General features: G+C 45.6%; 1 protein-coding gene across 2 annotated transcripts in view; it reads right to left on the bottom strand.

Annotated features, from left to right (window-relative positions):
* The window catches only part of LOC119648135 (isocitrate dehydrogenase [NADP] cytoplasmic), a 41,179-nt gene extending 36,748 nt beyond the window's left edge, over positions 1 to 4,431 (bottom strand). Inside the window, exon 1 of one of the 2 annotated variants that reach the window (XM_038049677.1) lies at positions 4,198 to 4,431. The gene's annotated coding sequence lies outside the window, so the exon portion shown is untranslated. The remainder of the gene's footprint in view (positions 1 to 4,197) is intronic. The other variant, XM_038049678.1, reaches the window with a different exon arrangement.
* Between the last annotated feature and the right edge of the window lie 22,287 nt (positions 4,432 to 26,718).

Raw genomic sequence — 26,718 nt, 5'->3', positions numbered from 1 at the left:
TGCTTCTAAATTGCAACGGCTGGATTCGCTCCAAACACTTCTCCAGAAGTCTTCTGCCTGATCCAGATCGAGGTTGCCTTCCCGACTTGAGTTGGTGAGATTTTTGTAGAATCCCCGTTGGTTCTGGAATAACAAGGTGTTGTCTGTCCTTCGCTGAAAGCTTTTTTGATACCTACGGATGCGATTGGAGCATACCGCAAGTTTCTGCTTCAGCACCTCGAGGATTTCTTCGATTGGCATATCATTGGACAGATGGTAGTTTCCAATGATGTTCGCAACGCATCTGTGCACTCTTGGTGATGGATTTCCAAGGAGTGCTTGCGTCACACGACCAATCTCCTTTCTCAACTTTTCGACTCTTTTGTTGAGTCGAAACATCCAGCGCATACCTCTGTTATTCGCTCTAAGATGTTGATTATGGAGACGAATAACCGTGGCAGCTGCAACGTAGATCAGGCTGTGAACCTCTGTAGCAGTAATCTCGCTAGCCAAACGATCAGCCAAAATTCTGTCAACGGCAGCAATGATGTTAGTAGTTGCCGAAGTAAACTTCAGTTTTGGGATCTTTGGCCTAGCGTCTGGGAGAATCTCAGCATACTCTGTGAATGCGACCTGGAACGCGGTCAAAGCCTCATTATAAATTGGGTCGACATCCCCAGTTACTAAGCTTCTCCTGACTACTGGATTCATGGAGTGCCTTACAGGTGGAGTACTTGTGTCACTTCTTTGACTAGTCCGGTAATTTGATGACTCCAGCCCGAGCTCAAGTGAAACCTCTTGAAAGATTTGTTGCCTAGTTGGTAAGGCAACTCGGTTGTTATTCACTATCACCCGGTACTGGTTGACGACGTTCTGTTCCGGAACATGACTTAGCTCCGGAATTCGGGTTATGAATGCGTCATGTAGTCGATGTCTGTACCCTGATGGATTCCGTTCCAAATCCGTGACACGGTAATAGGCGTGGACGATAAATTCGTTAAGTTGGTTCGTCTAAACCATACGACGCCTAGGTCTCGCGTCCTTGGTGGTTGACGGCATAACCGAAAAAACATCCAAGGGCGAAGAGCCGCTCTGATGTTGGTGAACGACCCTTAACCGTGTTGGGTACTGTCTTCGTGTCCCTGGGGTCCCATTTAAAGAATTTAAACAAAAGTCCCCAATTAATCCCACGAGTAATGGGGAACCAGTCAGCCCTGCAACAGAGCCCCAATGTTGCAATGCCCCATGGTTACCTCCAAAGATAGGGAAGGTATTTGGAGGGGAGCCGCTGAAATACAGTGTAACGTCACTGCAATTCATCCGATAGGCGCGTCGATCCCTTCACCCCGGATTGCGGATTTGTTAAGGAGGTTTACTCCCCCTGAACGGGAAGAATCGGTAAGGGAGGACGAACACAAAGGGAAACGTTCTGCTTGTCCGCGGCTACTTATTTATAAGATTAACTTGCGATATTCGTAGCTGACCCGGTGGGTCATGTCATTATCCGCAACCCATGACACGCGCCTGGTCGCATGCAGCTCTGCGTTTGCAACTCAGGTGAGGATAAACCTGGTACGCCAGGTATATATATATATATATATACATCAACGGCGCATCAACGATTTTGGGCCGAGGTCCGCCAGTTCGATATCCCTAAAAGCTGTCTGGCGTCCTGACCTACGCTATCGCTCCATCTCAGGCAGGGTCAGCCTCGTCTTTTTTTTCTACCATAGATACTGCCCTTATAGACTTTCCGGGCTGGATCATCCTCATCCATACGGATTAAGTAACCCGCCCACCGTAACCTATTGAGCCGGATTTTATCCACAACTTGACGGTCATGGTATCGCTCATAGATTTCGTCGTTACGTAAGCTACGGACTCGTTCATCCTCATGTAGGGGGCCAAAAATTCTTCGGGGGATTCTTCTCTCGAACGTGGCAAAGAGCTCGCAATTTTTCTTGTTAAGAACCCAAGTTTCCAAGGAATACATGAGGACTGGCAGGATCATTGTCTTGCACAGTAAGAGCTTTGACCCTATGATGAGACGTTTCGAGCGGAACAGTTTTTGTAAGCTGAAATAGGCTCTGTTGGCTGACAACAACCGTGCGCGGATTTCATCATCGTAGTTGTTATCGGTTGTGATTTTCGACCCTAGATAGGAGAAATTGTCAACGGTCTCAAAGTTGTATTCCCCTATCCTTATTCTTCTTCGTGTTTGTGTTTGACCAGTGCGGTTTGATGTTGTTGGTTGATTCGTCTTCGGTGCTGACGTTGCCACCATATATTTTGTCTTGCCTTCATTGATGTGCAGCCCAAGATCTCGACCCTCAAGCCGCCTGCTCGATCTGGATGAAGGCAGTTTGTACGTCTCGGGTTGTTCTTCCTATGATGTCGATATCGTCAGCATAGGCCAGTAGTTGGGTGGACTTGAAGAGGATCGTACCTCTTGCATTCACCTCAGCATCACGGATCACTTTCTCGAGGGCCAGGTTAAAGAGGACGCATGATAGCGCATCCCCTTGTCGTAGACCGTTGTTGATGTCGAATGGTCTTGAGAGTGATCCTGCTGCTTTTATCTGGCCTCGCACATTGGTCAGGTCAGCCTAGTCAGTCTTATTAGTTTCGTCGGGATACCGAATTCTCTCATGGCCGTGTACAGTTTTACCCTGGCTATGCTATCATAGGCATTAAGGTCGATGAACAGATGGTGCAACTGGTTTATACTATGTGTCAATTGAGCCTATATGCTGGTGAAGCTTTTGTACCAAAAATTCTGCACCTGATTCAGGACATGGCTCTCCAGTTTTTCGAGTTATTTTTGGTTCGTCGAACTCCTTCTCGGTAACATCCACAAAATTCATGCCTTCGGCGATAATCCAAACAGCATGCTGAGCGCCTCTGGAGATTTTTGGACAAAAATGGAAACATCGAAGATATGAAAATGCTTTAAGGATTGGATGAAGTTATGAATTTTAAAGATCTGAACAGACTCCACGAACGTTTGGAAAAACGCCGGCTCATTTATAAGTTGTATTGAATGTGTTAACCCCAAATATACCAAGCTCAATTGTTTAATTGAAATACTTATAGAGTATGAGTGGTTTGCCAGATAAAGATAATTTTCATGGAAATTTCTGGACTTTGATTTATAATGACACGACTTGTCTCATATTCGTTTGTCGTCTTGCTGAAAAGACGATTCGTTTTATCTTCATCAGTACGGACCGAAGCTACTATCTTTCCACGATTTGTTATCTTGGGTGATTACACTTGAGTTTCTGTAAAGTGCAAATTCGTATTTTATGCTATATCGTGACTATGCGTCTCGAAAGTGCAAGCAACAAGTGGGCTAGAAGTGCAAGCCGGAGAGGTTTGTTGCTACTCGCTATCTTTATGATTGTATTCTCGCCTCTGGCAAGTGGAAAACATTAAAAATAGCCCACAGAGTTCGTGGTCAGACAAGGCTGCTGTGATTTCACGCCTCTAAATGAGTTCTTCTCAACTCCCCTCAATCTTGCACTTTTCACACGGCAATCGACCGCAGTAATTGTCTCTGTTTGCTGTAATCGATACGAAATAAATGAAAATCCCAATCAGATCCAGGTAAACTTGGAGATAGCAGGTGACTGCAGAGGGGCCGGATTAAAAACCACAGTGGAATCCGCGGAGAAGCCAATTAATTGTTTATTCATTTGGAGACTTGTAACAGGTTCTCGAGTATCACTGACGCACTCATTTACAGAATTGAGGCATTCCGGCGATCCCAAACGAGCGGAGGAATCAGCTTCCCAACCAAATACCCAACAACCACCGAGTACAGACCTCGATTGCCGGAAAATGTATGCAGAAAGCGAATGAAAATGTGGAAACTCGCCGGCCAGTGAACTTTGGTCGTGGCGACACAGGCGGTCCACTGGAGAGGGGGCTTGGGCGTGTAGCTCAGGTAACTCTATCCAACCGTCCGCCGTTCTGCCTGGGGCCTGTGCATATTAGGAATTCAAATTCCTCACCTTAACCTCTGCACCGCGGACAAGCCAATTGTCTCGATTTTCACGGACAAAGAATTAATCAAGCAGCTCCGAATCGCTGTGCGTAGCCACAGTTGCACCGTAACGCATATTGCAAGTCATCTGGCGCGTTTTTTCCTTATCAATTTATGTAGTCGGATTGGCAATGAGATAATAAACGACATAAAAAACTGAACAATTGTCTTACCTTCGATTCTGTGATGTAATTCGCGGTAATTAGCTTCGAACTGGATGTTTTGCACTAGCACCTGAGGAATCGTTCTCTGAGTATTGATCGACACTGAATTGAAAACGCAAATGCCGGTAGGACGTGGGACAAGTCACCAAAACCCTCCAAAGTGTCAAACACAAACAACGAAACCGCCGAACTGGGGACAAGACTACCCACTCCGATTTGAAGACCAAATGGAACTGAAGGAATTCACAGAGACAAGTCGTTGGACGGGAAGCACTGCAGCGAACAGAATGGAATGGAACACTTGCAGCTTTGTCCATTGGTTGATGTCTTGAATAATTTCGAAATTCGACGGAATAGTTGGCTAAACTTCAACCACACAACAGGTGGCAGTAAGGCCATTTTTGCTATGAATATTCAGTAATAACAAAATTAAATTAAAGTTTTAGCAAATAGTAAGCGAGGACTGTTTGTGAAGTTCTGGAAGAAGCTTTAGAAAGCCCGAAGTTGGTGTCCCGGAGTTGGAAAGTGAAGCCGAATGGCGGCAACTCCTAACTATTTACTTCACCACTAAAAGATGTGGCGCTCCCATCACTAGCGTGTTCAGCATGTGTTTATTAATTTGTTTGAAACGTTTTTATTGTTACAATATATGGTCGCGTTACCATAAAATAGGGGTCGAGCAGTGCACTACAGGATAGACTGACGCGGAACATAGCTCTCTTCGAGGGTGAGCTGTTCCTCCTCCAGGGCAACGCGGGGCTTTTCAGGGGCGAAGCCTCTCGTCTACCAAGTTCGTTAGTGAGTGGTGATAGCCATACCCTGTACGAGGTGACCCTACTATTAGGAGTCGAAAAACACCACCCCCTAATCCAGGGTGTCATGCGAACCGTGCCCACTGGTTAGTTTGCAGCCGGGGGTAATTGTCTGTATTCGAACGAAGCCTCACTGATACCTGGCCGCCTCAGTGAGTAAGTTTGGCTATGGCGCGGCGGACCTCGCAACCCTCATATTCATGGGAACCAAATAAGGAATGTTACAAAAATAAAAAAAACTACATCCAAACAAGCGGGACCCCGTACCCCGCACCAGGCGAAGGCATATCTCCGAAATACTGAGAGCCAGGTGACTGCACCCAAAAAGGGAGAAGTTGGGACGTCAATCAGTAGATCCAAAGTCAACATTGATATACTATGAGGACAACAATCAACAAAAACCACTGCTGGTCAAAGCACATCTAAGATCAATATATCAAACGTCAAGAAGGAGACAGGGCTTAGTGGGGCAGGTGCTACATGGTACCAGCGTTATTTGAAGGAAGCCCCTTCAAAAGGCTTAAGGCACACCTAAGTCATCCTTATCGGAGCCAAGAAAGCGGATAGCCGAGATAAGCTAGCATGAAGGGAATGCTCCCAAAAAATTCAAACCTGAACCCAAGAGAGGAGAAACCCGGGCAGGTCAGGGGCTGGCGCGGTCAAGGACATTCGATTGGCCATACTGCGAACAACATTTCCCGAGTTTGTAGACATTCGTGAGGAGCAGGAAACTATCGAAGACCTTGTCGTCAGTCAGATTTGCAAAGGATGGACTGCGAAATTTGTTTTCCCTGGGATACCCTTTCCGCCAGGTCATATGCTGGTGAATTGCACGACGGAAGACACTGCAGAGTGCCTTAGGACCATAGTTCCTAAATTGCCAAGCTGGGAAGGAGCAGAACTGTCATCATGTGCTGGGAATGATATACCAGGAGCACACATGGTGACAATCTTTCTCTCCAAAGCCACAACAATAGAGACGGAAGATGTCATGGATTTCCTAATCTCCATACGCGATTGTGGAGAGTTATCAGAGCAAGGTGGAGGGCAAGGGCAGACTTCTCAAAATCGGGGTATATGACCGATCTTTGGAGGTAATTAAACGTCAGAGTTTTCATATTAACTATCGATTTGGCAACATACCTATGCACGTGCACAGGGAAAAGCCGAGGAAAGACACCTCGGAGGAGACACCGAGTGAGAAGCATACCGAGGCCCCGAAGAACTCTCGAAAGCCATAGAGGCCGAAACCTAGATCTTCTAGGGCTTAAGGTGGGCAGCGACGCGCAGGATAACGCCATGTCCGAGGAGGGTGACACACTGACACTGGAGAAGTGCTCAAAACAATAACGGAGCCAATGGGCAGCACTAAGATAGCCTAGATAAACCTCCACCATGCGAAACCAAGAGCTTGTATAATTCTTAAACATAATTTAAAATATATGTGTCTTTCAGACTTCCTCACCGGGGACCTTGTGGCTATCCAAGTCAAACTGGAAACTGGGGAAGCACTCTAGAGGCAGTCGTGGCATGAGGGTACTTCCCAGGAGACAACATCCGAATGTCACCGGAGTCAGCCGCTAAACTCGTAAAGTACTGCGAAAAGAAGGCGTTACCGCTTCTCCTCGGCTGCGATGCCAATGCCTATCACGAACTATGGGGAAGCAGTGACACCAATCGAGGAGGTGAGTACCTTCTTGAATTTATTCTTAGCAATAAGCTAGAAACATATAACATGGAGAACACTCCAACATTTATAACCAGCGTTAGACAAGAGGCACTAGGAGGATGTGGGATGAGCCCTATCTGTCTGATCACAGAATAATCAGATTCGACATTGAGGGTAACTCTGAAGTAAAAAGAATAATAAGGAATCCCAAGAGAACGAATTGGGATTTCTTTGCAATCCATCTGAGCAACAACATTGTCCACCTTCAAGGGGGTGGTGACATCAGGAACGAACTGGAACCTTAACACAGTCGTCATTGATGCACGTGAGGCCAGCTGTCTGGCTAAGACAGTTATGTCATCAAGGGATGTACCCTGGATGACCCAAGAATGAGGAGAGCCGAGTATACCTGCTTCTCAGAACTTATTTCACGGGGTCCTCCTCGGAAGCTAGGGTAAGGTGGACAGTGGGAACTTCCAAACCATTGAATTCACCGGGAGTAGCCGCAAGGGAGTGGGAAACGCTCTGGATTTTTGAATGGGCCAATTACAAGAGAGTAGGCAAATAGTTGTCATGAATACTACTCAAGGTTGTCCACAGAGCGGGGTACTATCGCTGCTTATGTGAGCTTGATCACCCGACAGCCATTGAGGTAAAACGAGAAATAGAAGTCAAATATTTGGGAATTATGCTGGACCAAAATTTACTCTGGAAGACACATGTCGGAAACCCTTGTGTCGGAAAGCCAAGAGGGCTTTGATGACTTCTAGGTCCATAGCAGGAAGAAATGGGGTTGTAGCCCGAAAATACTATTTTGGATATTCACTGCAAAAGTAAGGTCAATAATTATGGGACAGAGCAGAGCAGAAAGAATTGCACTTAGCACACAAGCCAGGGAGTTACACAAACTCCAAAGGCTGGCTGGGGTGTTTGTCAATGGGGCAATGAGGACATGCCCAACGGCATCCCTGGGGGTTCTTCTGGGATTAACCCCTCCCCATCTGCACATACAGATGCAGGCAAAGAGGGCAATCTTCAGGAAGGCCGGGAGTATCGGTGAGTCGGGGAGTCGCCTAAATCGAAGGAAGATTGATATTCTTTCTAGACGGTATATCGAATTACAGATGCCACGAGGTATCATTTCGATAAGAAGTTTGAAACACGTTGGACAACAGGGCAAACTGGGAGAGGATGGCTGCGACCTACGGCTTAAACCAGCAACTCATTACCTGGTATACTGGCGAATTCCTCACAGCAGAGGAAGTGGATGTCGGGATAATTGGCCCAAGGAAAACCTACTTTGAATTAATGAGTAAGCACACTAGCATGTTCCAGGTGGAATTATACGTCATAGACAGATGAACCTTCTTCAACCTCCAAATGGACTATAGGGGGTAGAACATTGTCATTCTTACTGAAAGCTAAGCGGGTATCAAGATACTTAGGTCCAACCAGGTGAACTCAAAACTGGTATGGGGATGCCTTGAGAGATTTAATACGCTCGATTCGCACAATAAGGTCTGGATACTCTGGGCTCCAAGCCATGTTGGGTTGGACGAACTAACCAAGAAGGGAGCAGGGACGCCTTCACACGGGCCCTTCTCTGGAATTGGAAACGGGTTCATGGCTATGACATTAATAAACGAAGAGGAGCGGGGCGAGCTACCAGGAATGGGGCAGTTCAGGGTGCTTATTGGGGGATACGAACTCAAGTGCACAAAAGGATTCCTCATACTTCACTGGTCACTGTCGGCTAAACCATCACCTAGGGAAGCTAAAGATATCTACGGACACTCCCTGCAGGTTTTGTGCGGAGTGTGATGAAACCTGTATACACCTCCTGGGAACAGCTTGCTGCGAGTTTCAAATTTTGGGGCATTAATTGGTGGTGCCGGGGCACGGGAAGAACCGAAACCTCTGCGCCGGTATCACAATGTAGCTGTGCCGATCGCACTCTTTTCGGCCAAGTTTGCAACAAGAGCGGCCATTTCGCACTCTAATAATGTCAATTCCTCGATCTCCTCCTCGGCTCTATGGCAGATAATGTAGGACGCGCGTACACCTTGTCAGCGGAAGATGCCGCAGCCAGAGTGATTTTAACATGTCGTTGTCGACCTTGCTCCCGCCCAATTGCCTCATTTCACGAAGCAATTGACTGGGAGTTCGATCGCCCAACATTAAGCCTGCCAGTAAGAGATCCAGTTTTACTGGCTCACTTACTGACACGCTTTTTAGTTTAATATACGAGGCATCTGTGACTATGTCGGAGACGTGGACGGTGGTCTCCTTATCTAAACCCACCATTGCGTAGTTAAAACAGGTCGTGTCTGCCGTAATTCCCGACATTTGAAATTGTGCCTCCAAGTGGACGAACCATAAATCCGGGTTCCGACGCCAGAATGGGGGAACACGTAGAGCCCGTGCTGTTAACTGCGGGTCTGATGGGCCTGCCGTGCCTTTTTGGTCTGGAGACATTTTTCGAAAGCTACTGCTTCGACACGCGATGAGTTGCGGACGTGCACTGCAAAGATTTGAAATAAAAATCCTTCCTATGTTTGGAGGGAACTACTCGTCTATCAATTTTAGGTTAGACTACAAATAGCAGACAATATCTAATCTCTCTGAAAAAATCCGGCTTGGGAAAAACTGATGACTTCCAAACTCAAGTTAAGAACTCACTTGGGGAGAATGTCACAGTACGGACCCAAAAACATGAGACCTACATACAGTGCAAGGATCTTGATGAAGTGACATCCAAAGGAAAAATTTGCACTGCCTTGATGGAACAGTTCAAGTTGGAGGAACTTGCCGAGAAGTCCATTGTGAGTTTACGGGAAGCCTGTGGCAATACTTAAACGGGCACACTGCGATTACCAGTCGACGCAGTGCAGAAGCCATCGGCGGCCGGGAAGGTTCGAATCGGATGGGTTGTTTGCCGTTTGAGAGAGTAGATTTCTCTAAAAGGGTGCTTCAAGAGGCTCGCGTTTGGCCATTTCGCGAAGGCATGCACCAGTGGCATTGATGGGTCCGATCGATGCAGAAGAAGAAAGGCCATATTGCCAAAGCGTGCAATAGGGACCCCAAATGCTTATTATGCGAAGGAAGTGCGGGACGGGATTACCGGCATATTGCCGGAAGTGCTAAATGCCCGGAATTTAGGAAGGCGTTGACTTCAATGAAAAAATGAGGTTTATTCAAATAAACCTCAATCATTGTAGGGTCGCTCAAGATTTACTCGAGCAGACCATCTACGAATCCGAGGTGGAAAATCCCATCATTAGCGAACCCTATAGAAACCGTCACGGTGGCGTGTGGGTTATAGATTCGTCTGGTGGAGCGGCGATATGGGCATACGGTCGACAGGCCATACAATGTACTGGGAATCAGACATACAGCGGCTTTGTGTGGGCGAAAACAAACGGCGTATATGTGTACAGCTGTTACGCCCCACCAAGCCTGACACTGTCCGAATTCCAGGAAATGCTTGATAGTCTGGTTCTGGACGCAAGGGGCCGTAGTCCAAGGGTGATTGCTGGTGACTTCAATGCTTGGGCCCGTGAGTGGGGTAGCAGAGAGACAAATGCAAGGGGCCGCAGTCTATTAGACGCTTTCGCACAGTTGGATGTCGTTCTGGCCAACGAGGGATATGTAAACACCTTTCAGAAAGGGGGGTCTATCTCAATCGTAGACCTAATTTTTGTCAGCCCTGTACGTAGTATGTCTTGGTGCGTCAGCAACCACTACACCACAGCGATCACCATTCAATCTTCTTTGGGCTATGGATGGAGTCACCGGGCATAAGATCATCATGCCCGAAACCGAGAAAGATGTCAGGCTGGTCCGCTAAAGCTCTGGATGAGCAGACTTTCATGGAGGTGTGGTTGGACCAACCTATTAAAGCAGGCGCCTCTACGGAAAGAGCTGCCCATGTGGTCCAATACATCGCCGAAGCGTGTGACGCGTCCATGCCGAGGAGGTGCTCATTCCTCAGTAGAAGACCAAACTACTGGTGGAATGCTGAACTGGCCAGCCTTCGATCAGCCTGTCACCGAGCCAGAAGAGCGGCTTAAAGAGCGGTAAGCAGAATCGACCAAGGGCAAAAAGAGCGCACCCGCAAAACCCTCAAACTCGCCATCCGACGGAGCAAGAGGGAATGCTTTAAGGAGCTCTGTACGGAAGCGGACGTAAACCCATGGGGGAGTGCCTATAGAATCGTGATGGGGCGATTCAGAGGCCGATCATCTCCGCAGATCACGTGTCCTTCACTCTTGTTAAAAATTATCCAGGGGTTATTCCCTCAGCAGAGGAGGGTATAGACAGCTTCCAGTGAATGACATGGCAATACCGCCAGTCACCAATGACGAGCCTCTGGAGATCTGCACTAGGATAGGAGATAATAAAGCTCCGGGTCTGGATGGCGTGCCGAATAAGGCCCTCTAGCTTGCCGTAAAATGCTGAGTTGTTCGAAGCGTGCATGTCCGAGGGGATATTTCCCGCATCATGGAAACGACAGAAGTTGGTGCTACTGTCTAAGGCTGGTAAACCTCCAGCTGAGCCAACCTCCTCCAGACATATTTGCCTTTTGGACCCTGTGGGGAAAATGCTAGAGCGAGTAATCTACAATCGATTGCTCCCGGTTGTAGAGAGCCAGGGAGGCCTCTTAGATCGACGAAAATTGGTATTCCCGCCTAGCTTGCAGCTTCTGTCAACAGCTATTTGCAAAAAAGGAGGCTTTGGTATGACACTGATGACGGACCCCAGGTGTAAGTTGTCTCTGCGGGTGTCCCACAGGGCTCCGTACTGGGTCCATCATATACAACGATGTACTTAATCTTCCCCTTCCGAAGCCACGGTGGCGGGTTACGCCGAACATGTAGTGCTGGTTGTAGTCGCAAAGGATATTGAAGATGCTGAATTATACTCATGCGAAGCGATCAGTGCTGTTAAGGGTTGGTTAGAGAGTCCTGGTCTGATACTTGCGGAGGAAAAAACGGAAACGGTCCTTATCACCAAGCGTCGTTAAATAAATTATGCACATATTCAAATCGGAAATCATATCATCACTTCTAAGTCTGCCATTAAATACTTGGGAGTGACGATAGACGGGAAGCTCAGCAATAAGCAACATGTGCAGTATGCTTATGACAAAGCATCTACTGCGAGTGTAGCCCTGGCAAGGATGATGGCGAATATGGAAGGCCACGGAATGCTTCCAGGCTGCTTATAGCTAGGGTATTGAGTTAAATCCTGCTTATGCAGCTGCAGTTTGGGGAAAAGCATTACAGATCACATTTAACGGAAACAAACTGAGTGCAGTCTAAAGAAGAACAGCCCTAAGGCTCTGCTCGGCATTCAGGACCGTCTCAGATGATGCAGCATACGTCATCTCGGGAATGATGCCCCTTGACATCTTGGAAGATGAGATGACGAATATATACAATGCTGAGGCTATCACTCCTTTATCACAGACGAAGAACGCTGAGAGGAGAGGTCCATAAATAGATGGCAAGAGCAGTGGAAACACTCGGGAAAGGGTCGGTGGACTCACAGGCTCAATCCTGCCATCAAGGAGTGGTTGGAGAGATGACACGTTGAGATTAATCAGAATCTAATTCAGCTTCTCACGGCGCACGGAGGATATTGCCATTATATGCACAGGCCTAAAATGGAGACCTCACCCGACTGTTCAAATAGCGATGGAGTATCAGAGGACCCAAAGTATGTATTTTTTCACTGTCCGAGATTTGTGGAAGAAAGGAGGAATCTGGAGGAGACCAGAAAATCTGACCATGATCGGATCTATCCAAAATAAATTGCGAAAGGCAGAGGAGAAGAGAAAAGCGCGGTCACGTACGGCGCATATAGAAGAAAGGTGACTAAACTAGAGTGAGCTGACTCCGCCCTGTGGTGGAATACCTTATTGTGGTTCCGTGGGGCAGGGAGGGAGTCGGGGGTTGTTTTTGTGGGTAAAAGTCCCACACGCTGGTGTGTCCAGACCAGTGTTTTTCGAAGATTTCTACCTCCTCAAAAAAAAAAGCAGACAGCTGGACAGACAGACAGACATTGACTCGATTTTAAAAAGAGAAAAAACGAAAAGACAAGCGAATAAAAATTACAACGAAATATTTCCAATTTTGGCTTGAACTTTTGATCATTTGCTTTTACTCCCACTCTCCCAGGAAAGCGTCAGCCCTATCGAGTATTTAGCGTTGCTGCGGGGCTACCATGTCATCTGGCTCTCCATGAAGAAGAAAGAAAAACGGGGGCCATCCGTCGCGCAGATACCAAAATCGACTCAGGGCTAGTCCTTTCCTGTTAATCAGGTGAAGAAATTTTCTGTGGTATCAACTCGTTGCCAGATTTCACGTCCCTATTAGAGTAGTTTACCCCGAGTGGGTTTAGTTTTCTTAGTATTAAGTCTAAGCACGTGATTCAAATTTCTGTGTTCTGACCAAGAACCAAGAACCAAGAACCAAGAACCAAGAACCAAGAACCAAGAACCAAGAACCAAGAACCAAGAACCAAGAACCAAGAACCAAGAACCAAGAACCAAGAACCAAGAACCAAGAACCAAGAACCAAGAACCAAGAACCAAGAACCAAGAACCAAGAACCAAGAACCAAGAACCAAGAACCAAGAACCAAGAACCAAGAACCAAGAACCAAGAACCAAGAACCAAGAACCAAGAACCAAGAACCAAGAACCAAGAACCAAGAACCAAGAACCAAGAACCAAGAACCAAGAACCAAGAACCAAGAACCAAGAACCTGGTCCTGATCTCGCCGAACTGCTAGCATATTTGGGTTAGCTCCAGCCCGTGCCGTCCGGTTCGACATATTATTTCGTTCGGTGTTCACAACTGGCAAATCTGTTAAGGGAGTTTGGTTGGTTGACAGCCTTTGCGGTCGTGTTGATGCCAAGGTGATGCAAAGTTGGAGTAAAGGCATAGGGGTAAAAGCAGGATATTATGTCAACGTCCACCATATATGTTAGAGGATTTTTAACATCAATACCAGAGGAGTTTCGATTATTATAATATCTGGCAGGAGCCGAGCTGCAGATTCTCAACTTGGCTAATGAACCCATTTTCTTCAATATGTTCAGGCGAGAGTCATCGGTATCATGGTATCATCCCCCTGACATGGCGGCTCTTGGCGGAGAGTGGAACGATATGGCATGGCGCGGCAAGAATCCAGCTGTAACCGCTCTAATTCGGAATCCGCGAAAGGCAGATTGGGTGATGTAAAAAAGAGAATTGAGGGAAAGTCGCACCGCGTCCTTGAAGAACTATTGTGCCCTAACTACTATTACTGGTTATAGTGTACCTATTGATCATAGTATCTCAAGCAGGCCTATAACCGTTAGGAACTTTAGTATGTTCCCTACTTCCAGATCTTTCAGCTTTGCATCTGGGAGAACACTTAATTCTTCCAGATGCCTCGACCTACTTTGCACAAGTGCCGGACACTGTCCCATGACGTGTATAGACGTTTCGTCCTCCTCCTCACAAAACCTACAGGCAGTGTCCGTAGATATCTCAAGGTTCCCTAGGTGATAGTTCAGCCGACAATGACCAGTGAGAATTCCCACTATGATTCGGAAGTTTTTTTTTGGTGAGGTTTAAGCAATCCTTTGTGCGTATGGGTTCGTATCCCCCAATATCCTTATCGAAGCGAAACCTCGTTGTCATGTTACCCCTCGGTATCAGTAATTCGGGATACCGCCTAGAAAGAATATCAATCTTCCTTCGACTTAGGCAGCTCCCTGCCTCACTCATACTACCGGTCATCCTGAATATTGATATCCTTGCCTGCATCTGTATGTGCAGATGGAGAGGGGTTAATCCCAGAAGGACCTCTAGGGATGCCGTTGGGCATGTCCTCATAGCCCCGCTGATACACACGCAAGCCAGCCTTTGGAGCTTATGTAATTCCCTGGCTTGTGTGCTGAGTTCGGTCCAGAGGACAATCCAAGTATCACAACTGTCGTAGAGCATATCAGATGAGTTCGTGTGATATATGGTTAAACGACTTCTCTAGATCTAGAAATGCAACGTAAAGAGGGCGATGCTTCTCACGTTGTTTCTCCATGAGTAACCGCGCAGTGTGTATTGTGTCTTTAGTTCAGCAGTTCTTGACAAATCCGGCTTGATTCATGGTTATTTGAACGATTTTCCAATCACGGTTGACGAGGATTCCTTCAAAAATCTTCATGGTATGGGATAGCAACCGGATCGGATGGCAATTTAAATATTCTGTTGGACTATCTTTCTTTTTCCATATTGAAACTTCCTTTTTAATCCGATTGAAGATTTCACTGAACCACAGTGTTGGGTTCCAGATCTTTGCTTTCCAGAGCTTAAATGCGATATCGTCAGGTCCTGTTTGCCCTGATTTCATTCGTTTTATTGCTTTCTCGACTTCAGTCGCGCTGGCAGGTGGAGTTACTTCAAATCTTGGCAGTGTTTGTGGAAGTCGAAGATGAACAAGTTCTTCGGTTGAAATCTACTCGAAATATTCCGGCCATCTATCCTTGTATCGAGAAGTTCCCAGAAGGCTTTTTTCTCGGCATCAGGTTGTGATGCGTACGAGGCGAAGAAGCGAATAGTGCGATCCTGCTGATATAATGGTGAGCTTGATCAGCCGGTCATCAAATCGTTCGACTTTTTTAATGCCCCCACGGAAACTCTCTGAGATGGCAATGCCAACACCGTATTGAATGTGTGAACTGTCAAAGTAGTTTATATTGCGACCGCATTCGCATTCAATATTGCAGCTTTTGGCACCAGATCATCGGGTTTCTTGCAGAGCGTAAATATCAATGCGTTTTTTCCGAAGGGCGCTTCCGAGTTTCTCGGTCTTTCCAGTGAGGGTGCCAATATTTAGCGTGCCAATACGTATTTGTTTTGTTCGGACTAACTTTGCCCTATTCTTGACAGGGACGGGGCCCGTCCTGTAAGTTGTTAACTTCTCAACCATCCTCAAAAGGTCTGCATACAGTAATTGAAGAGCGATTTTAAAAACTGACCGTTTTCACTTTCGAAATGCCCCTGAAAACCATTTTTAACTTATTTTCTCTTTCTTCATTCAACTTTATTCCGGAAACTTTCTTTGGCGTTTCCAAAAATTCTGATCTTATTTTATAATTTTCCGCTTTTACAATTCTAATTAATCTTCTCAGTTAATAAAGATTAATAATCAAAAATTCAGACAATAACCAGTAAATCGTGGTAGCCTACATTCCTTGCGTCCATTATTCGAGCAGTTGGGTATTCTGGTATTCTGTCGTCAGCGAGGCCTCACATTCAAGCCGGCAAATAAGGTGGATCGACAGATAAACTGTGGGCAGTTAACAACAATAAACAATTGGCCAATTTGTTTGCAATTTGGAGCATTCCCAGGCATCAATCTGCCCACTCGCGATCGCATTCTTCCGTTCTCCGGTGAAAATGTCCGAAAACACACTTTTCGTTAAATTGCAATTATTATTCTGCTCACTTTGCAGTTCTTTTTATTTCAAGTCAGTTACGGACTGGATGCTCGATTGTCCGAAACTTGTTTTCAATTAAAATACGGAATTTCGAGAGTTATTTTAATTGATAGCGCGTGTAAATTGCATGAGCTACATTAACGCTTTCCGCGGAGATACATGGATGCATCTTTGGGTTGATGACTCTCTTAGTGTCGGTGATAAGGAGGCGAATAAAATTCTGTGAGTTATGGGCAGGCGAATTGCGACAAAGCCTACCGAAACCAGAATATAACTTTTACGATCTTACTCTTTGTACCATTCTTGTACGGGCCATAATGGATGTTTATTGGAAAACTTCAGGAAATTAAAGTGTGAAAGTAGAACGGGGGAAAGTTTCGAATGTAACCGGGTAACATGTGAATGTGTGGGATTCGAGAACTATTACGAAGATATTATATGATAATTTCAGTCGTAATTTGGCTGGCAATTGCAATCTTTGAAATTGCAGTCTTACCTCGAAACTTTGAACAATCGAGGCTATCCGCCTTCTTATATCTCCTCCCTGCTGATAATTGGGGCACTTCTGACCCTTGTCTTCATAGAAGGGCACCCTACCTCAATGTAGTCTGATACCCTTCACATGATTAGTAATAGAGATTACTCTCAGTCTGTTATCTTCATTTTGCCGTGCTTCCGCCATCCCGCTTGATAGCCCCTAATTGTAGCGAGTTCTTAATCCCGCCCATACCACATTAGCTGTAGGTCCCACTGAAGAGCGTTATTGAACATTTGAATGACAAAGTTCCTTTAGTGATAACTGACGAAGTTTTAGATATCGCAAATTAACTCAGCTGTAGCAGCCAGGACAACATCAGGAATGTTTGCCCAAACTTTTACGACATGCTTTAAAGAGGGAGAATCCCCTGAACATTAGAAGCTAGATAGCCCGACCCTCGTCCCCAAATTCAGGTCAATCACTGGGTGACCTCTATTCAACACCATTGGTAATCTATTTGAGCGGATGATATACAATGCACTGCTTCTTACCACGGATCAAAGAAGACCATTCTGACAGGCATTTTGCAGCCGAGATAAACTATTGACGAACTTAATATAGTGACTTAACTGGCCAAGGCCACCCTGGATGAAAGCAATGCGTTCAATTCTTCAAAAAGGAGGTCTAATCAAATTCCAGGCCCCAAAATGTATTGTACGCATCTTTGTTAAAGTTTGTCTGGGAGATGGTCGTACTGGAACTCGCACGATGAACTCTAAGTATTCCGGATAAAGTAAGGTGTACCGCAAGATTCTATTATAGGCGCTTTACTGTGATTAATTATATATTATTGTTTGGAATATTAGGGATCGTAAGTCCACATCCACTTGATGTTGGATCGGACCAAATGGAGAGCAACTTACCCCCCAAACTTTGGTTCACAGACCCCTCGTTTGGGGCGTAGCACCCAAGCATTCAAAAAAAGGGACTAAAGGTTTCGTCTAGAGTAGAGGCAACTCATCGGACGCTGACTCACCTCTGCGCTGGGAGCAGTGTGACCGAAAGTGACAACAAGTGGAAGACGCTCCTTTATATAATCGCAAAAACACGACAAAGGTGTGAATTATGCCCAAGTTTAAACCGCGAATTAATTCGCACCCTTGGCATGTTTCGCGATTTCCACCTGTTGCACCTGTTGGCCATGCTGCTCCCAAGTCAGAGGTGAGGCAGCGTCTGATGATTTTGAATTATATATTGTCAGTACCTTCCTAAAATTATTGGTGTTCGATATTGGGACAGGAAACTTCCTGAACATAATGCAGAGGTACTACTGATTAACAAGAAAAGAAAGGAAACAAGAGAGAAAATTGAAGTCGCGAACAAATAATTTACTCGCAATCAGTGCTCAAAAAATAAAAATAGGTATTTATTGGCTAAAATCCGATTTTCAAGGACAACAATTAAAGTGGCTTCCATCACTTGAGGATATTACTTTTAGGTTACTCTACGTAAGGTACAAACCTAGACCGGATACCACATCGCATTGATGGTGACTGGCTGTTTCGGGTTCTGCAAGGATAAGTCGAACTCTCTATGAGTTGACACATCCATTTTCTTTGTTATAATAAACGGGATGAAAGGAACCCTTTTATGGGCGTGAAACCTGGCCTTGCGCAGGTTTTGGACCATGGGGGGTATTGTGTCCAAAGCTTTGCCTAGAGTTCTTGTTCCCCTTTGGAATATTTGAGGGAAGTTCATTAATGTTTGGTTATCCTTTTCTACAAGGGCTCGGCGATTGCTGTACCTTCGCCTTTCAGTTTGCTCTGGAGCATCATGAGACACTCCGCGTAGCCGATTTCCGAGCCATCATACACTGAATTAAATAAACTGGTTCGTACTAGCTGATGTCTCCACTAAATGTAGGGATTTCAGGAATAGGTGGGTTGGGTCGAGGTCGGCACTCTCGACCTGGCTGCATGCACCTCGTCACCCCATGCTGAGGAATTTCAATTTCTAATCGAGAGTCTCCCAAGCATCTCCGAATGCTATCGAGAATCTGCTATATACCCCTTGAGTATTCATAGTAGCCTCGCTGCTGTCGATGTTAGATGCACCCAAGTCTGGGGCCTCCAAGCCTGGTCGTAATTCCTTATTTGCGCAGAGTCGTGATATAGCTCCTCTACTTGGACCTCCTCCTTCAACCATTGGGGTCTTGGACTCCCTTCCCGTTGATTCTTCCAACGCTTTCGAATTGATCATAACCTGAACTTCCTTGGAAATGACTGTTGCATGAACTTTTCTAATATATTTCTTCATTCTGGCATAGACCCTTTATACCAATTCAACCTTATTATCCCGGAAATACCCTAAATCCTTCGACGGGTTCTTTTGTAGAAGGCACTTATGATCGACCAAAAAGTCGGAATAAGCTTTCTCGACATCCATTGTTTCGAACTTTTACCAGGTGCGCTTATCCTGCCTTAGTTTGCACAGCGATTCTCGGATCTTCTCGCTTTTGAAAACCCGCGTTTGCTGATCTTCGGATTCTCCATTGATTCGTTTGATGAAAATACGAGACTTGATCAAAATGGCCTAGCCTTTTCTCCTTTCGCCTATTCGGAAAAGGATTGGATTTTGAGTGATCCGATTTTAATAGGTCGCTGATGGATGAATGATATCCTGCATGAGTTGTTGAGGGCTCAGTGCTGGCGGAGCTTTCTTCTGCGACCGCTCAAACATCACAGGAAAAATAGAGAGTTTGCTGAGGACGTACTGATGGAGGTGCTTCCTTCTACGATCACTCAAGCACAAGACCGTGTATAGAGGATTTATTGAGGGTACATTACTGAAGGACCTTCCTCCTGCTACCACTCAACACCACAAGAAAAAAGAGAGTTTGTTGAGGACGCACTGTTGAAGGAGCTTCCTTTTACGATCATTCATCAGCACAAGAAAAAAGACAGTTTGCTGACGGCACACTTGCTGAAGGAGCTTCCTTTTATGGCCACTCAAGCACAACTCGGAAGATAGAGGGATTCACCAGTTTTTAGGCCTCAACACAACATAACTTTTTTATAAACGGACACAAATTTTGGGGTCTCAAACTTGCAATTTTTAGGGCTTCAGTGCAACTTTTTTGGGTCTCAGAACTTAAATTATAAGGCCAATGTCCGCTCTCCATAGACATCCTGACGAACGTCGAGCGTCGCCTGCTCAACTTGTGTGTTCTTTTTTCAAAGAAGGAATTGAGGTGGTAATCTCCAGCAGAAATCGCACGTTCGAAAGGTTATTGGGCACAGAAAATGGTCATAGGATGCCCAAGGAAAAAGGCGGCATCTACAGGATGCTGTGCGAGGATTGCCCATTGATTTACGTACACGCATCATACGTTAAGATATATTTGAAAGAAGCTGATTTGGTAAAGCAGGGGAGGGAGAACATACATCAATCTTGCAGTTGCAAGGCACTGTTGACAATAGTAGGATTTCTTTAAAACTTTCCAATATCGTGCTATATATTGTGGTTTATGCTTTTACCTCGTTTTGTAGTCGTATCATGAATTATGTATGAAATTATGAGATGAGAATGAGAGATATTTTGAGGCCTAGATAGGCATTATCTTGAGTTTTTAGACTTTTCGTTCGTGTAATTTCTTAGAACAAGTCTTATCTCACATTTAGTTTGTACTACCTACCTATTTTGCAACCTGTGTCCAGTCTATCTGATTATTAAAGCACCGCTTTTATTATAGACGGACCAGATTGTAATAGTGTCCATTAAAACCACCCCCACTTTTCCCCCAAATGAAGTAATACTTTGCGGGGAGGGCTCCGGTAGACACCAGCACCATTAAGTCGATCCAGTTCCAGTAGCTTTTCGTGTATCGTAGTTGTTGTTACGTTAACCGTGCTCCAATTGGCATCCGACCTCAGCATCTCCTCCACGAGATTACGGGGTCTGACAATTACGTAGTAGGCGTCATTTAACTTCTTTCACGAGAATTTCGACAATGGTACATAGCATGCTCCGGGTCATCTGGTGTAGCGGCGCATTCGGGACAGACTGGAAATTCTTCCAATTCGAAGCGATGTAGTACTTCCTGTGTCCATCGTGTCGGGTAAGGAAGTCCGTGTTTTAGTTTCTTTGGGAATTATCCCACCATTACTGCCACCTCTTATACGACTTCTTCCTAGGGGGTTTTCAGAAGTTCGGATGGATTCGCCTTCGTTTTTGGTAGAGACGGTTTGCCACTTTCGCTAGAAGGTCCAAGGGAATCATTCTCAGGATGACACACAGTGCCTTACGGGATACAGTTGTACTGTGGCACACCCTCAGTGCGATTTGCCGGTATGTCGCATCATTTTCTGGTTCAGGATGAATTTCACCACCCCTTTGATAAGCAGCCGGGAACTAGGTTACGGGGCCTTAGGGAACACCCGTTATCACAAAATATTCTTTCGACCTGTATCCGTCTCACACCGAAGAAGTCTCTTTGAGAGGTAGCTATCGATTATCCGAAATTCAGTTTAGCCAAGGTGTCTTTAATTCAACGCCACCGTCTGCATTGTGCAATACTCACCAATATGCCTGCCGTGCCAAATCCACCATGACCATAGAAAGCGCTCTTCAAAACTAATAAAGCCGCCCAGATAGAACAAATTTAGTTCGATGAGCAGAAGCAGCTTATTGTACATCACCCTCTCCAATATCTTTCTCATAGTATCTAAAAGACAGTATCGGGAATATGGAGAGGGCGGGCAAGGTGGTTTCAGAGGACTCGCTAGCACAAGGAAGCACTGCCTCTTTCACTGTGTGGAAAACACTCCTTCCACCATGCACAATTCAAATGTGCCTATGAACCATGTGGGCCTAATTTTAGCAGACAATTTTAGGGCTTTGTTCGGAATCCCGTCCTATCCCGGAGCCTTATTATCTTCCTAGGTCACGCTGGTCGAAAATAATCGCGAATATTTTGAACAAGAGTTGCGGGCACCCCACTTGGGGGAAGTTTTGTCCACGAATCTTGTTCATTATAAACTTGTGAGTGCGCCCCACAGTTCCGTACTTACCTGAAGGCACAGCTGGTTGTGGCGATTTTGCTGACTTTTCCGTATGACATTCTGAAGATTGCTTTAAGGATCGCAGTATTCGTTGTTCATTTGGCGATGATCTCGCTTCCCTCTTATCTTTTGGCAAAGCGTCATTGCTCGCAGGTGCGATAAACTCAGCAGCAAGATATGCTAGTTCCACTAGTAGGTTGGTTTTCTACAATGGTAGAAACGTGGTATGGAATTATATCCGCGATCGTTATGGGGTTGCACCGATCGTGGAAAAGTTGCGAGAGAGGCGTCTTCGATGGTATGGTCACGCAATCCGTGCAAACGAGAATTCACTTGCCAAGATTGGTCTGAACATAGAAGTCGATGGTAAACGACCAAAAGGCAGACCTAAGCAACGGTGGCTTGATACGCTGAATGGGGATTTGAAAGCCTTGAGATTGCACCCAGATCAGGCATTCGATAAAGCCAAATGGCGAAGCCGATCACGACGAGCCGACCCCGGTTGTGAACGGGACAAAGGCTGAAGAAAAAGAAGAAGATACCTCAGTTACTCGCTGATATTAGTGATTCACCTTTTCCAGCGCTATTCTCTTCGGGTCGTGAGCTCCTTCTAAAGCCGCCAGAAATGCCGTCTCCGCCAGTGGACTCCTGGTTTTCCACTTCTGTTGCACATTCGACTTCTACGTTTAAAATATCGGGAAATATGGCCTGGTGTCCATTCACCCGCGGGACTATTTCTCTTGCCAATGAGGTGCTGAGGTAAGTCAGATGGACGATCGAGTCTAGCCCTCTGTCTTGGAACGTGGGCGGGCATCCAACGCTAGCAAGTACGATGCCCAGCTCCGCGAAGGTTTCAAGCAGGATTTGGCTTCCCTACTACGGCTTTTTTTAGGGCTGTGGTCTCTAGTGTGCAATACTTAGCTGTCTAGCGTCGACTATTGCCTCTGCAAAGTTGGCTCCTGGGAATGCCATTGTTCTTTGTATGACTTGCCTTCCCCATGTCCATATCGCCCTCGTTTGCAGGAGGCTTTCACGCACGTAGCACTACCGAAATTTCAGTATTTTATTTGAGATTACCACCGCATCCACATTTGACTTTCGACTGGTTTGCGGGAGCAAGCCTGGACCAGCGGTGGAAAGACGGGGATTTCTGCGGGCACGAAGTTCTCTCGAGGGCCCGGCATAGGAATTTCTACGGGAAAAAGGGGATAAACGAGGACTCGCATAATTAATCATCCCAGACCTGTATAATTTTCGGCTCGAAGTCGATTTTCCCCATAATTTTCACCTTGGTCTCAGATTTTCTCTTCATGTTCCTGAGGTCTTCCTACATCCCTGAACCTGCGTGAGAGATAAATAATAAAGGGCTCAGAGGCGCGCTCCAGTGAGTCTTCAACATTGGCCGGATATTCGTTCCTTGACTTAAGTATTAGGCATTTGACGGAGCAACGCATAGTTTTGAAAAAAAGAAGATTTCAACATAGGTTCTGCAGGGCAGGAACTTCTTCGTTGTAATGTGTTTCTGACGAAGCTTTTGTGGACTTCAGTGATGAACCAGATACGGTAACAGCACTGGGATGTAGGAGAGGAGGGGACGTAACAGTGTTTGGTCACAGGTTAATGGAGAGAGGGGGTGTCCCCGTTGATTGTCACCAAGGCTGAGTTCAGACCTTCGAACTTGCCAGAGTTGCGCACGATGGGGAAATAGAGTCGGGAGATATGAGCATCAAATTCGAGAGTAGGATGATGGGCGTCAGGAGCAATGTAAGAGAGGCATTAAGGAATTGGGAAAAGTAACGCACAGGAAGGTTAGAGAGGGCAGGGTCAAGAGTACGACCTAAGGGGTTTCTTGAAAGTTTAAACGTGGGGAGGGAAGGAAGGCTGGGAGTAGTAAGGGAAGAGAGTATAGGGAGGCAAAAGTCGCCACAGAGGATGAATGGAAGAGAGGGGAAAAAAACGATTAGTGTCGAGAAATCTTCGTAATGAAAAGGAGGCTAAGGCAGGGAAAATAAACACAGGATATGATAAAGGGGTATTCTTTTGGCGGAATGACTTGTGTGGTGACAGAACTGTAGGTGGAGGAAGAGGAGGAAAATATGGTTACGGCAAGGAGAGGCGATTTAACAGCTACTAGGGCCCTTCCTCTCAACGTTTTGTCAAGCGCAGCGCAGCTCTGTCAGAACGAAAGACAGAGCAACTTTCGAGGAGCTCGGAATCTAAAATGCTGTCCAGGTTTCAGAAATGCTTTTGTAATGATTTTGTAATGCTGCGGCTGATAACTTGAATCCCAACAGCTCGGTCGTTAGACTCTTTACATTTTGGTAAAACAATCTTAAGTTGGGAAAATCATTCAAGTTGGCGAGGCAAGCGGGTAATCTCGCATTCCTATTAAATCATTACATTGATCGGGAATTAAAAGATAATTCAATCTGGTTCAAGTAAGAGCTTGGATACAGGAGTTCTATGCGGGATTAGAGGTCCTGCAGTCCTATTAGGATAGGAAAAGTCAGAAACATCGACTTACAGGGTTTTGTCGAATTGGGGGTGTAGGCAAAATGAGCATTTGGATGGCCTTAACAGGCTCGTACTCTAAGTTCTCTAAGCTCATTAAAGGCATCGACATTTTCAATATATGTACGCCTTTGCTGAATATGCAGACGTACTATGTGTAGATTTTTAGTTTTACAAGATTCCAAGGTTATCTTTGCACATCTGGATTGTTTCTCGCTTGCAGATACTTTTACTTTTGCTTTGCGCTTATTGCATGTCTGATAGAAAAGAGTCAGGGATACCCTTCAGTCAAAGTCGCAGCATCACAACTCTCCAAATGCTTTTACCTCAAAATCGTTTAAATCTTAAATGATGCCATATCTCACAAATTAGTAAGTATGCACCTATCTGAGTGGGTCATATGGAAGTTTCAATTTAATTTCATAAGGCAGCTCCCAGTTGAATCTGCTGGTCATCACCGGGGCTAGATGTGCTCGCGATTCATTATCTTGGATTGCTCGCTTGGGCCAGATGCAAGATACGAGCTGATGCCTGCATACTACGGATTCATTAGCAAATTAGGAAGAGTCATGAAACGATTACACCCAAATTTCACCGGGGCTCATATAATTAAATTAGCTGCATTCTCGAAATGTGTACCGCGGAAAAAGATGCTTAATATCCGGTCTTAGGTAAACTCAGATGCAATTTCTCTACCATTTTCCCAATTTGTTATTTGCTGAAAAGACCGATAAGTAGGAAAAACATCGCCACGCCATATAATTTTTCACACGTGCATAATACATGGTAAGAGGCTCGGAAGCCCACAAATTAGCTTGGATTCTAATCAAAAGATAAGTGCATGCCTGTTACTGCTATTACATAGTTGAAAACACCGTAAAACGTAAATCATCCACTAATATCCCAAAATTCAACCGTAAACAATTAGATATCCATTCTCAGCCGAGTGGAAGAATGCATGAGTGTATGTGCGGCGAGCCCACACAAAAAAATTATCGTGTCCCAGTTAATATTTTCTTTTAGAAAAATTCTTCAGTTTGTCGGACATTGGCAAACATTCGATGGTAAGAAGAGTTTTCCAGCCATTCTGCAGTTGGCTACAGTACGTACTGTTGGAGATGCAAGTCGAGAGGAAGCTAGAGTTGGCCGAGAAAGTGGTGAGGTGAGGTCTGGGACCATTAGCAACCTTCGACTGGGTTAACTCGGATGGGGGTTCGAATATTGGTTGTTGGTACTTCGAAAGGAGCATCCTGCAAAAGGGGGTCGTAAACTATGTAATTAGCGCAGATACTCTTTTGGCTGCGTCTACCTACATTTAGGAAAGACATATTTGTGAGAACTGAGACATGGCTGAGTGTCCACAATGAAATTTTGTCCTCAATTGGGTCCCATTCACTCCCTTCGCCATAAACAGTTCCAATGGTTACCGGCTATGTTTTCTGCGGCAAAACACACTGTACAGTGTCACTCGGTCCATTGTAACTCCAAAAGAAGTTAAAATTACAAAGAAGCAAAGGCTGTTCCCATAAGTTGTGCGATAGTAGCGATCACGAAGAACAAGCATGAAGGATAGCCGGTAAGGTATCCGTATAAGCATCTATCCAAAGCTGGAAGCCACCTTTAACCATCAGAAATTGCGGAGAAATCAGCATGGAACTTGCAATTCATCTGCTTCTTTGACGATAGCTGATCGCATTGATCACACCAACAGCATCCACACCATCCGGGCACCAATGCGACCATCATTGTACGGTAGATGCGTCCGTGGACCGGTTCATGGTTCACTTACGTTCAACTTGTTGTTGCTATTACTGACCGACCATCTCTGTTGAACGTAACCGCGGCCAATTACAAGAAGTCAAGGCTCTGCCAAGAACCTGATGACCTATTTTCCACTGAATGTGCTAAATCCAATACTGATTTAATCTACTGAGGTACATTGCAAAAAGCCTCTGGAGCATTGCGGCGCGTTTTTTCTCGCGATTTTCAGCCTCTGCGTTACCAGGTTCCAAGCGACCGGTGTTCGTGCAAACCTCCTCACTATTTCGCATACATTCAACGACCATTAAATCCAGTCAACTGAATGTCTCTGAATGGATGCTACGAGCCAAGAGAAAAGAGTCCACCGCTTACCTGTGGTTAGAATAAGGTGCAATGATGAAATTCGATTCGGTTACTATATTTAAAGATGTATCGATCCGATGGAATTTTTTCTCTATTGTTTCCACTTGGGAATGGGAAATTCATGTGACCGGCAGAAATGAAAGTCAAACTCAGAGATGCATAGCTCGATAGAAAATTGAAACTGAAAAGAAAGATATTCCAGTTGGTCCAGTCCTTCCCTTTTTTGGGAAAGTTGTCCTGTTTTTTTGGAAAGAACTCCAGCAAGGTATCCCTTCTGGTCAGGAAGTTTGCTTCGCCCACTATTATGTCCCTTCATTTTCTAGGCTACAGAGACAGACATAGCCTCGGGATGAACCGAAGCAACAGCTCGGGGATCGTCCCCCCTGC

Source organism: Hermetia illucens, chromosome 2 (genome assembly GCF_905115235.1).
Source record: "Hermetia illucens chromosome 2, iHerIll2.2.curated.20191125, whole genome shotgun sequence".
Taxonomy (NCBI): Eukaryota; Metazoa; Arthropoda; class Insecta; order Diptera; family Stratiomyidae; genus Hermetia; species Hermetia illucens.
The sequence above is the reverse complement of the archived record's forward strand: the minus strand, read 5'-3'. Positions and strand labels throughout refer to the sequence as shown.